The following is an 11,186-nucleotide window of genomic DNA, read 5'->3' as shown; positions in this document are numbered from 1 at the left end:
CGGAGAGCCGCAGGCGTCTCCAAAGCACGCGCCTTCAGAGCGCGCGAGCCCAGCCGGGAGCTCAGCTAGTACCGCACTCCCGGGCTGTATGCAAATGAAGCGACTTTCCAGATCTCGTCTGATTGGACAAAGCGCAGGACATGGCGTCGCACAGCAGCCAATGAGGATCCAGGGCCGCAAGTTTCCACACCCCATTGATGAATACAGCATCCAGTGGCGGCGCTCCCGGAATATAAAGCTCTCTGGCCGGCGACTGACTGGGAGGCATGTAACCAAGACTTGCAGGGCTGCAAGGTGCACGCAGGCAAGAGGGCGCGCATCATCCAGTCAGCCTGCAACTGGCCACCCGCTACGACCCCCAGCTGCACAAGCTGCTGGGCGGCGCGACCATTGTCCAGGCCGTGCTGCTGCAACACCGAATACAGCCAGAAGACCTACTGCTGTCTCTTCCCGTCTCGTCTGTCCTGGTCCTTCCTTGTCTTTGTGCGGCTGAAGTCCTACAGCCAAGGTTGGCACACAGGCTGGTAATGGCCCAGGCCCTTAACGCCTTATCTCCGAATACGGGGAACCCCAAGGCAGGCCTTGCTGAGCTCCTCGCCTGGGTGCAACGCTAACCCCAGGCTCTTAATCCTGTTCCTCCAGGGCTGCGCACTCTTCTTGAGCCTAGCCTTCAATACTCCGGCCTGTCTCCTAGGAAGGTTGTCTGTCTCCCTTAAAGCTTCTATTGAATGAGGTCGTAGGCTTTTCTCCTGTGACACTGCCTCTGTCGGTTTCATTTTCAGACGCGGCCAGGGACTCCTAAGAGGGTTGAGGAAAACTTCCCCCTTCCCCCACCCCTCCCCCGCCGCTCACCCCCTTTTTCCCATCTAGTGTTGTACTCTCGGCTTCTCCGCAGCTAAGACCCTACTTAGGTTCTTCCAAGTGCCCATGGCCTGAAACAGTCTGGCGCAGAGGACTCCAGAGGTGAGCCTTAATCTAGCCTCCCGGAGTCTGGCCCAGCTGGCCCTGGATGGGGGGAGGCAGAGAAAGGTAAGGACGTAAAATGTGTGAGCTTCCAAGATAGTGGTTTTTTTTTTTTTTTTAATTTTTTTAACTAACTTTTTTAATGTTTATTTTTGAGACAGAGAGAGAGAGAGAGAGAGAGAGAGAGAGAGAGAGAGAGAGAGAATGAGTGGGGGAAGGGCAGGGAGAGAGGGAGACAGAGTCTCAAGCAGGCTCCAGGCTCTGAGCTGTCATCACAGAGACCAATGCGGGGCTGGAAGCCACCATCCTCGAGATCATGACCTGAGCCCAAGTTGGAGGTCCAACTGAGGGGGCCACCCAGGCGCCCCTGCAGCATGGTTTTCAGTCCCCAAAGGCCACAACTGATTTTAGCAGGAAGCAGAAACTGCAGGTGCCTTCCTCTGTACTGCTGACTTCTGGTCCCCCCGCGCCCCCACCCCCCCCAGACAGGGTCTGAGCTCTTCCAGAATCTCCCAGTCACGTGGGTCCCGTATTGGCCCATTCTGAACCAGGACAAAAGTGGAGAAGTCTAGAGGTGCCTGTTAGCTGGGTTAGCAAAGAAACCTAGGTCAACAGGTCAACCTGGCAGCCTGCAAGAAAAGCAGGTTTGGAAAAAAAAAACAAACCCAAATAGTTCTGGGGCCTTGTTACACTGCCTCCTCCCTCTGGCCTCCTGGGCTTCTTATGTCCTGGCTGCTCTTACCCCTTCTGCACCCTGCAGGCAGGTACCTGGACCCCAAGCTTTCTGAAAAGTTTGTGCTGACCTGTGTGTGTTTCACTTGCAGGCAGTGGACTGCCCTGAGCAGATTGGTTTTGACTGACTTTTTTTTTTCCTTGTGAAAGTTGCTTAATTTTTTATCTGTGTGTTGTTTGTTTTGTTTTGTTTTGTTTTGTTTTTTTCACCTGGCTGCCACTGGTCCTGGTTTGGCAATCTGCTTATGTTCCTCCTGACAGTGTAATGATACTGCCTTCCCTGTGAATTGTAGTTCACTGCTCCCAGAACAGTTGCAAATAGTTATGCTTTCCAGTGGCACCGTGGAGTGACACTTCCAAGCATTTCAGAAGAGGCTATTGGAGCTTAGAGATGTTATATGACCCGTCAAAGCAGCAGAGCGTGGTGGGCGACATGTATCAACTGAACCTGCTTGTCCCTGGGAAGTGTATCACTGAGTTTTGGGCAGCACTGTGGATTTCTTATCATCAGTGATCCCACTGGATCCTCCAACCACCTTACACTCTAGGGTCATGGGACCACAGACTCTTGTCTACCAGAAATGGAGTTGAGTACCCATGGGAGATTTTGACAGAGACCAGAATCTCTGGGAAGGTACGTGGTCTGGATGCAGGATATCAGAAGCCCCTGCCACATATGTGCACAGAATCCCAGAGGATGGTGGCTTCTTACATGCCCTAGTGAGTCTGGGGAGGAATGCTCTGTAGACAGGCAGAGGCGGTGGGACCATTGGAGCATCTCCAGTCCCTCTACTTGGTGGGCAGGGATCCCAAGAGGAGGGGTTGGTTGGAAAGGCTCAGGGCAGCAGACACAGTCCAGAACATTGCTGAGTGTGAGAGGTCCTGCCAGTGCAAAATGAAGAAAAGTGCCACATGGGGGACACAGACACCCAGTCACAGCATGTGGAAAACCTGGATGTGTCTGAACTTGAAGCCTGGAGGCATCTACATGGATGGAAGGACTTATGGCCAATTGGCCATCCTGTAAATGTTCCCAAGTTGAACTCTGGAGTAAGGGATTGCCATAGTGTGTGTGTGTGTGTGTGTGTGTGTGTGTGTGTGCAAGTGTGCACGTGTGCATGTGTGCGTATGTGTGTGTTTTAATTGGAGTGAAATTCACATAACAAAGTTCATCACTTCACTACTGAACTCTTATGTGGCTACTGAGAAACTTAACAGAAGACCATAGGGGAGGGGAAGGAAAAAAAAATTAGGGATGGAGCCAAACCATAAGAGACTCTTAAAAAACTGAGAATACACTGAAAGTTGATGGGGGGTGTGAGGGAGGGGAAGGTTGGTGATGGCATTGAGGAGGCCACCTGTTGGGATGAGCACTGGGTGTTGTATGGAAACCAATTTGACACTAAATTTCATATAAAAAAAAAGAATAGAAGGAGAGATAAAGGTTTTCCCAAATAAAAACTGAAGGAATTCATCATCACTAAAGCATCCCTACAAAGGATTTTAAGGGGGACTCTGTAAGTGAAATGTTGCAAGGAACATAAAGTACCAGAGACACCACTACAAGCATGAAACCTACAGATATCACAATGACTCTAAACCCATATCTTTCAATAATAACACTGAATGTAAATGGACTAAATGCTCCAACCAAAAGACACAGGGTATCACAATGGATAAAATACAAGACCCATCTATTTGCTGTCTACAAGAGACTCATTTTAGACATGAGGACACCTTCAGATCGAAAGTGAGGGCATGGAGAACTATGTATCATGCCACTAGAAGTCAAAAGAAACCTGGAGTAGCCATACTTATATCAGACAAACTAGACTTTAATTAAAGGCTGTAACAAGAGATGAAGAAGGGCATTACATAACAATTACAGGGTCTATCCATCAGGAAGAGCTAACATAAATGTCTATGTACCAAATACGGTAGCTCCCCAAAATATAAAACAATCACAAACATAAGAAACCTTATTGATAAGAATGTGGTAATTGCAGGGGACTTTAATACTCCACTTACAACAATGGACAGATCATCTAGACACAGGATCAATAAAGAAACAAAGGCCCTGCATGATACATTGGACCAGATGGACTTGACAGATATATTTAGAACTCTGCATCCCAAAGCGACAGAATATACTTTCTTCTCAAGTACACGTGGAACATTCATCAAGATAGATCACATACTGGGTCACAAAACAGCCCTTCATAAGTAAAAAAGAGTTGAGATCATACCATGCACACTTTCAGACAACAATGCTATGAAACTTGAAATCAACCACAGGAAAAAGTCTGGAAAACCTCCAAAAGCATGGAGGTTAAAGAACACCCTACTAAAGAATTAATGGGTCAACCAGGCAATTAGAGAAGAAATTAAAAACTATATGGAAACAAATGAAAATGAAAATACAACAATCCAAATGCTTTGGGAAGCAGCGAAGGCAGTCCTGAGAGGAGAATACATTGCAATGCAGGCCTATCTCAAGAAAGAAGAAAAATCCCAAATACAAAATCTAACAGACACCTAAAGGAAATAGAAGCAGAGCAGCAAAGACACACCAAACCCAGTAGGAGTAGAGAAATAAAGATCAGAGCAAAAATAAACAATATAGAATCTAAAAAAAAAACTGTAGAGGAGATCAATGAAACCAAGAGTTGGTTTTTTGAAAAAATAAACAAAATTGATAAACCTCTAGCCAGGCTTCTCAAAAAGAAAAGGAGATGACCCAAATAGATAAAATCACGAATGAAAATGGAATTATTACAACCAATCCCTCAGAGATACAAGCAATTATCAGGGAATACTATGAAGAATTATATGGCAACAAACTGGACAACCTGGAAGAAATGGACAAATTCCTAAGCACCCACACACTTCCAAAACTCAAACAGGAAGAAATAGAAAATTTGAACAGACCCATAATCAGCAAAAAAATTGAATCAGTTATCAAAAATCTCCCAACAAATAAGAGTCTGGGACTAGAGGGCTTCCATGGGGGAATTCTACCAGACATTTAAAGCAGAGATAATACCTATCCTTCTCAAGCTATTCCAAAAAATAGAAAGGGAAGGAAATCTTCCAGACTCATTCTATGAAGCCAGCATTACTTTGATTCCCAAACCAGACAGAGATCCAGCAAAAAAACAGAACTACAGGCCAATATCCCTGATGAATATGGATGCAAAAATTCTCAACAAGATACTAGCAAATCGAGTTTAACAGTATGTAAAAAGAATTATTCATCATGATTAAGTTGGATTCATTCCTGGGCTGCAGGGCTGGTTCAACATTCGCAAATCAATCAATGTGATACATCATATTAATAAAACAAAAGAAAAGAACCATATAATCCTGTCAATCAATGCAGAAAAAGCATTTGACAAAATTCAGCATCATTTCTTAATAAAAACCCTCAAGAAAGTTGGGATAGAAGGAACATACTTAAACATCATAAAAGCCATTTATGAAAAGCCCACAGCTAATATCATCCTCAATGGGGAAAAACTGAGAGGTTTCTCCCTGAGATCAGGAACATGACAGGGATATCCACTCTCACTGCTGTTGTTTAACATAGTGTTGGAAGTTCAAGCATCAGCAATCAGACAACAAAAGGAAATCAAAGGCATCCACATTGGCAAAGATGAAGTTAAGCTTTCACTTTTTGCAGATGACATGATATTATACATGGAAAATCCGATAGACTCCACCAAAAGTCTGCTAGAACTGATACATGAATTCAGCAAAGTCGCAGGATACAAAATGAATGTACAGAAATCAGCTGCATGTTTATACACCAATAATGAAGCAACAGAAAGACAAACAAAGAAACTGATCCCGTTCACAATTGCTCCAAGAATCATAAAATATGGGCAGAAATGGGCAGAAAACATGAATAGACACTTCTCCCTTCTATTCTGAATGACAGACTTGCTGGGTAAAGGATTCTTGGCTGCATATTTTTCCTGTTCATCACATTGAAGATTTCCTGCCATTCCTTTCTGGCCTGCCAAGTAGATAGGTCTGCTACCACCCTTATGTGTCTACCTTTGTATGTTAAGGCCCGTTTATCCCTAGCTGCTTTCAGAATTTTCTCTTTATCCTTGTATTTTTCCAGTTTCCCTATGATATATCATGCAGAGGATTGATTCAAGTTACATCTGAAGGGAGTTCTCTATGCCTCTTGGATTTCAATGCCTGTTTCCTTCCCCAGATCTGGGAAGTACTCAGCTATGATATGTTCAAGTACACCTTCAGCCCCTTTCTCTCTCTTTTCTTCTGGAATTCCTATGATAGGGATATTGTTCTGCTTGATTGCATCACTTAGTTCTCTAATTCTCCCCCTCATAATCCTGGATTTTTTTTATCTCTCTTTTTCTCAGCTTCCTCTTTTTCCATAATTTTATATTCTACTTCACCTATTCTCTCCTCTGCCTCATCCATCCATGCTGTGGCTACCTCTGTTTTATTTTGCACCTCATTTATAGCATTTTTTAATTTATCATGACTATTTTTTAGTCCCTTAATCTCTGTAGCAATTGATTCTCTGCTGTCCTCTATGCTTTTTTCAAGCCAAGCAATTAATTTTATGACTATTACTCTGATTTCTTGTTCGGTTATATTGCTTAAAAGGTTTTGATCAATATATTAGCTGTCACTACTTCCTGGAATTTCTTTTGAGGAACATTCTTCCATTTCATCATTTTGTCTCGTTTTCTGTCCCTTATACATTTTAAAAGCTTTTTGTCTGCTCTGCACCTGCAAGCACTTCTATATTAAAGGAGGGTCATACACTGTCCAGGTCCTGGCCCTTCAGGAGGTGTTTTTTTGGAGATTGTTACATGCTGTCTATTGTTGTGACTTTGATTATTTTATTACCCTACTCATAGTGATATTTTGGACCCTCCACCAGGTGTGCTTTGATTTGTTCCTTGGAGTAGTCATATCTTTTTTCCAGCTTTCCCATTTTCTTCCTAGTAGATTCTGTCTTTTTTCCTCCCAGGCTCTGGTTTTCAAAGTCCTTTGGCTTCTGAACTTCTCTGTTTGACAGATGTGGGAAGTATGGATCCCCCTACTTCTCCACCACGTTGACCCCTTGCTAACAGATGCACAATATAAATCAAGATAAAGCACAGATGCTCATAGATAGTTCAAATTTCTGGCGACTGGATGCTGAGATGCTAAGTGTGGTTCCTGGGGAAGGAGCTGGGTGGCGCCACTCTCACTGGTCTGCTGTGTGCTGCCTCTGGACAGATTGCTGCAATCAAATGCTGAATCCTATCTTTGCTTTTCACCTTTTTAGTAAAAGCAAAAGTCCTCTTCAGATTTCTTTCAGTTAGTAAAAGCCTCTGTATATCTTATAGACACTGTTACATTCACTCTTTCAGGACAAAATTGCTAATTTTCTCTATTACTGGAGGTGTGGTTTTGAGTCATATCACAGCTGGAATAAGACTTGTATGCTTCTTGGAGATGAGATGGGGCATGCCACCCTAAAATATGGGACTGCGGCATAATTATTTTCAGTTTAAGGCCTTTGAGATCCTGAAATCCTACATCAGCCTAAGGCAGGGCCGCCTGAAAAAAGGAAACTTCAGGGGTCCTAAATATGCCCCAAGAACAATCCTAATCTCTTCTTGAAGGGGGGAAGCCAGCCTCAATCCCAGATGAACTTGGTCCCAAATGGGCACATCTCTGGTCTATTTCCTGAGGGCTCATTCATCTTTCCAAAAAGACATTTGCTTTTCCATAAGCTCCCTACCTACTCCCACTTTCTTGTCTTAAGTGAGTTTTTAGACCCAAGTTCCAAGCAGTCCTGCAAGTCCCCCACATGTATGCATCATGCACATGCTAATCAGTTTCTGTTTGTTTTTCTCCTGTTGTGTCTCTGGTTAGTCAAATTTACAGGGAAAACAGTCTTCCTCCTCTCCCAGTGTTACCTTCCTTGCTGCATTTCTGGGGTCATCCTTGAAACAAACATTTTCAGGCTCTGGGCCTGGCTTTGACCTTATGATGCAAATCTGTGTCAAGCCTAAAAAACACTCTTTCCATAAGTAGGAGAATAAACGTGGCCCAAGGAACTGACTGCCTCACCTTGCTTCCTGTTGACAGGTAAAATGTGGCATGGGAAGGTGTGTCTTCCCGGGAAGCAGTGTGGGACAAGGAGGCAGGGTACACATCTTGGCTCTAACTGCATGTGTATGCAGAGCTCACATCCAACCCTTCCACATGCAGGGCCTCCTCTATCCCACATGGAGGTGGACCCGACCTTCCAGGAGGAACCCACTGTGCTGGGGAGGTGGACCCGACCTTCCAGGAGGAGCCCACTGGGTCGGGAAGTGGACACGACCTTCCAGGAGGAGCCCACTGGGTTGGAGAATGGACACTACCTTCCAGGAGGAGCCCACTGGGTTGGAGAGGTGGACACGATCTTCCAGGAGGAGCCCACTGGGTCGGGAAGTGGACACGAACTTCTAGGAGGAGCCCACTGGGTTATGGAAGTGGACATGACCTTCCACGAGGAGCCCACTGGGCTGGGCAGGGGCTGGCTGCATGGAGCACTGGGCCTTCCTCCCTCTGACAAATGCTCTCTCCTGGACCAGACTCTGGTCAGGCTTCTCTGAACCCCCTTCTCGACTTGGCCTCGACTTTTTATTTATTATTTATTATTATTTGTATTTATATGTTTATAGAAATATACACATTTTATACCATTTCTTATTTACTTATATTTTTTATAGCTACAAAATATTTATAAATAGTCCATTTTATTCATATATATAAATATAAGCATTTCAGTAATTGTTTTGCATTTATATATTTACAGAAGTATGCATATCTTGTAGCATTTCTTATTATACTTACATAGATATAAAACTTTTATAAATACTGTATATATATTCCATATTTATATTTATAAAATTAACATTTAAAAAATAATGTAAATATTTATTTATATTTATATATATATAGAAATATACACATTGTATAACATCTTATTTATTTATATAGATACAAAATATTTTAAAATACTTCATGAATATTCCATATTTATATTTATAAATCTAAACATTTTAATAAATTTTAACATAAATATTTATATATGTGTAGAAATATACACATTTTATAACACTTCTTATTTAGATAGATGAAACATTTTATAAATATTTGTAAAAATTCCTTAAGCATTTTGTTTTTTTAAAAGCAGGCTCCATTCCCCGTGGAGAGCCCAACACAAAGCTCTAACTCACATCCCTGAGATCAAAAGTTGGATGCTAACAGACTGAGCCACCCAGGCGCTCCCAAAATTCCTTATACATTTTTAAAGAATGGTGCACATGATTATGGAAGCTGGAAAATCCCAAGGTTTACAGGGTGTCTGCTGGCTGGAGACCCAGAAGAGTGGATCTGTCGTGTGTCTGTTCATATCCAAGGGGAGGAAGGAAGCTGATGTCCTCTTCAGAACGCCCTCTTTGGGTGGTCAGCCTGATTGGATCAGGCCCACCCACATTAGGGAGTGCCATCTTCTTCCCTCAGTCTGCAGATTTGCTGTGAATGTCAGGCAGAACCACCTCATGGACACACCCAGAATCATGCTCACTCCAGGGCCCTATCTAGTGGACATAGGAGAAACCACCACAATGACTTTATTTGGAAAGGGAGCAGCTTCAAAAAACCTTCTCAGGCTAGCAGGAACCTGGGTTCCACTCTGTGTGTCCTGTGGTCAAAGGACAGTCCCTGCTGTGGACAGGTCCCATTCCTCCTGCATAATTTGGGCTCAAAGATATAAGTATTAGCCTCTCTGGCTGCCCTGAGACTACCTTAAACCAGTGGTTTACAATGACAGAGATGCGTTTTCTCAGGGCTGTGGAGGCCAGGAGTCTGAAGTCAAGATGTCACAGGGCTGTGCTCCCTCTGAAGGCTCAGGAGGGTCCCTTCTGCCTCTCCCAGCTGCCGAACTCCCAGGCGTTGTGGGTTTGTGGCCTCCATCACCACATGGCTGTCTCAAACCCCCTCCCTTGTCTCATAAAGATCCTCCCTGATCCAGGATGCTCTCACCTCAAGATCCACCCCCGACCTTATCACCTTTGCAAAGACCCCATTTTCACATGAGGCCACATTCTGAGGTCCTGGGTGGGCAAATCCTCTGGGGGCTACAACTGAACTCACTGCAGTTTCTCAGGAGCTGCAAGTGTTTGCCTGGACATCTGCTCTGCAGACATCTGCTCCAAGTTTCCCCAAGTTTTCTTCCTTCCTTCTTCTTTTCCAACACAAGTGCATCCTTCATCATGACCCATGTTGTCCCTACCTTATGATGTTGACCTGTGACTGCCTGATGCCCTTTGAACCCAGGAGGAGCTGGAGGCCCACGTGGACCCCCACAGCTGCCTCTCCACTTTGTGACCCCTCTGTAGGGCACCCTTCTGCCCCCATGAGCCCTGCAGTTGGGCACTGGGAGGCCTGTGCCCCATGGCAGAAGGGCATCCTGGGACCACGGGTAGGCTTGGGAGAAATCGGAGGGCATTCCCAGTACAGCAGTGGATGCAGGTGCATCATGGCCACCGTGGGGCCCTTACTGTGCACATCCTGGGTCCCCATCTCTAGGGAGCAGCAACACAGCCCTCTGGGGTGGAGGGCATTGGGATGAAATGAGACATTCCCATGTTATGTGCAAATGCACACAACTTGCTTAAGGTAGAATCTCTCTTTCATGTCTGGGTGTGAGCACACACACTAACCAACAGAATGTGCACAGAGTGAGTGTTGAGTTACCCTCAAGGTCACATGGGGTCACAGCCCAGGGACCCTCCTTGGGAGAAAGACCCCTTCCATGTCTGGGGGGCAAGCCTTCACTCTACATCAGATCTGGCAGCTGCAGCCAGGGGAGGCACATGATGGACCATCCCAATCCTGCTCATGCCCCTATTGGCCTCTCCTAGCACTCAGGGGACCAGCCTCACTGGGGAGCCCTGAGCACTCTCCCCAGGAGCTCCCGGGCTCCTTCCAGCTTCCCTCCATCATCATACCCGTAAGTAGGGTGGAAGCAGCTTCTGGCAGTGGTTTGAGTCTCATCTTCCCTCCATGCTCATGCCTTGTTTGATTCCACATCCACACTTGTGTCTAGGCTACTCTCTCTGCCCACATGCCCTGATTCAACCCTGACCAACCTCAGGGAGCCCTGGAATCTTTGGCTTGGCCTCAACGTAGCTCTGTCTGCACCAACCTGCCATGGTGAGGTGGGAAGACAGAGGCATCCAAGGTAGACCAGATGACTAGGACTTTGTGAGTGTCAGAGAGTGGAGGAGAAGGGGAAGTGGGTAGGTAGGAGAGGGGTGTGAACAGGAAGAAGGTGGGAGAGGAGGGAATGAGCAAGGCTAGCATTTACGGAGCAACTGCTTCATGTCTGGCACTAGGCTCAACATTAAACATATGCCCCAAATTCATTTCAGAAAATCACCCCACAGCATGTAATGATATGGTGT

Source organism: Lynx rufus, unplaced genomic scaffold (assembly GCF_022079265.1).
Source record: "Lynx rufus isolate CCGP_SWC_20201006 ecotype Redwood Valley unplaced genomic scaffold, mLynRuf1.p SCAF_1, whole genome shotgun sequence".
NCBI lineage: Eukaryota > Metazoa > Chordata > Mammalia > Carnivora > Felidae > Lynx > Lynx rufus.
This window is presented reverse-complemented; position numbering follows the sequence as displayed.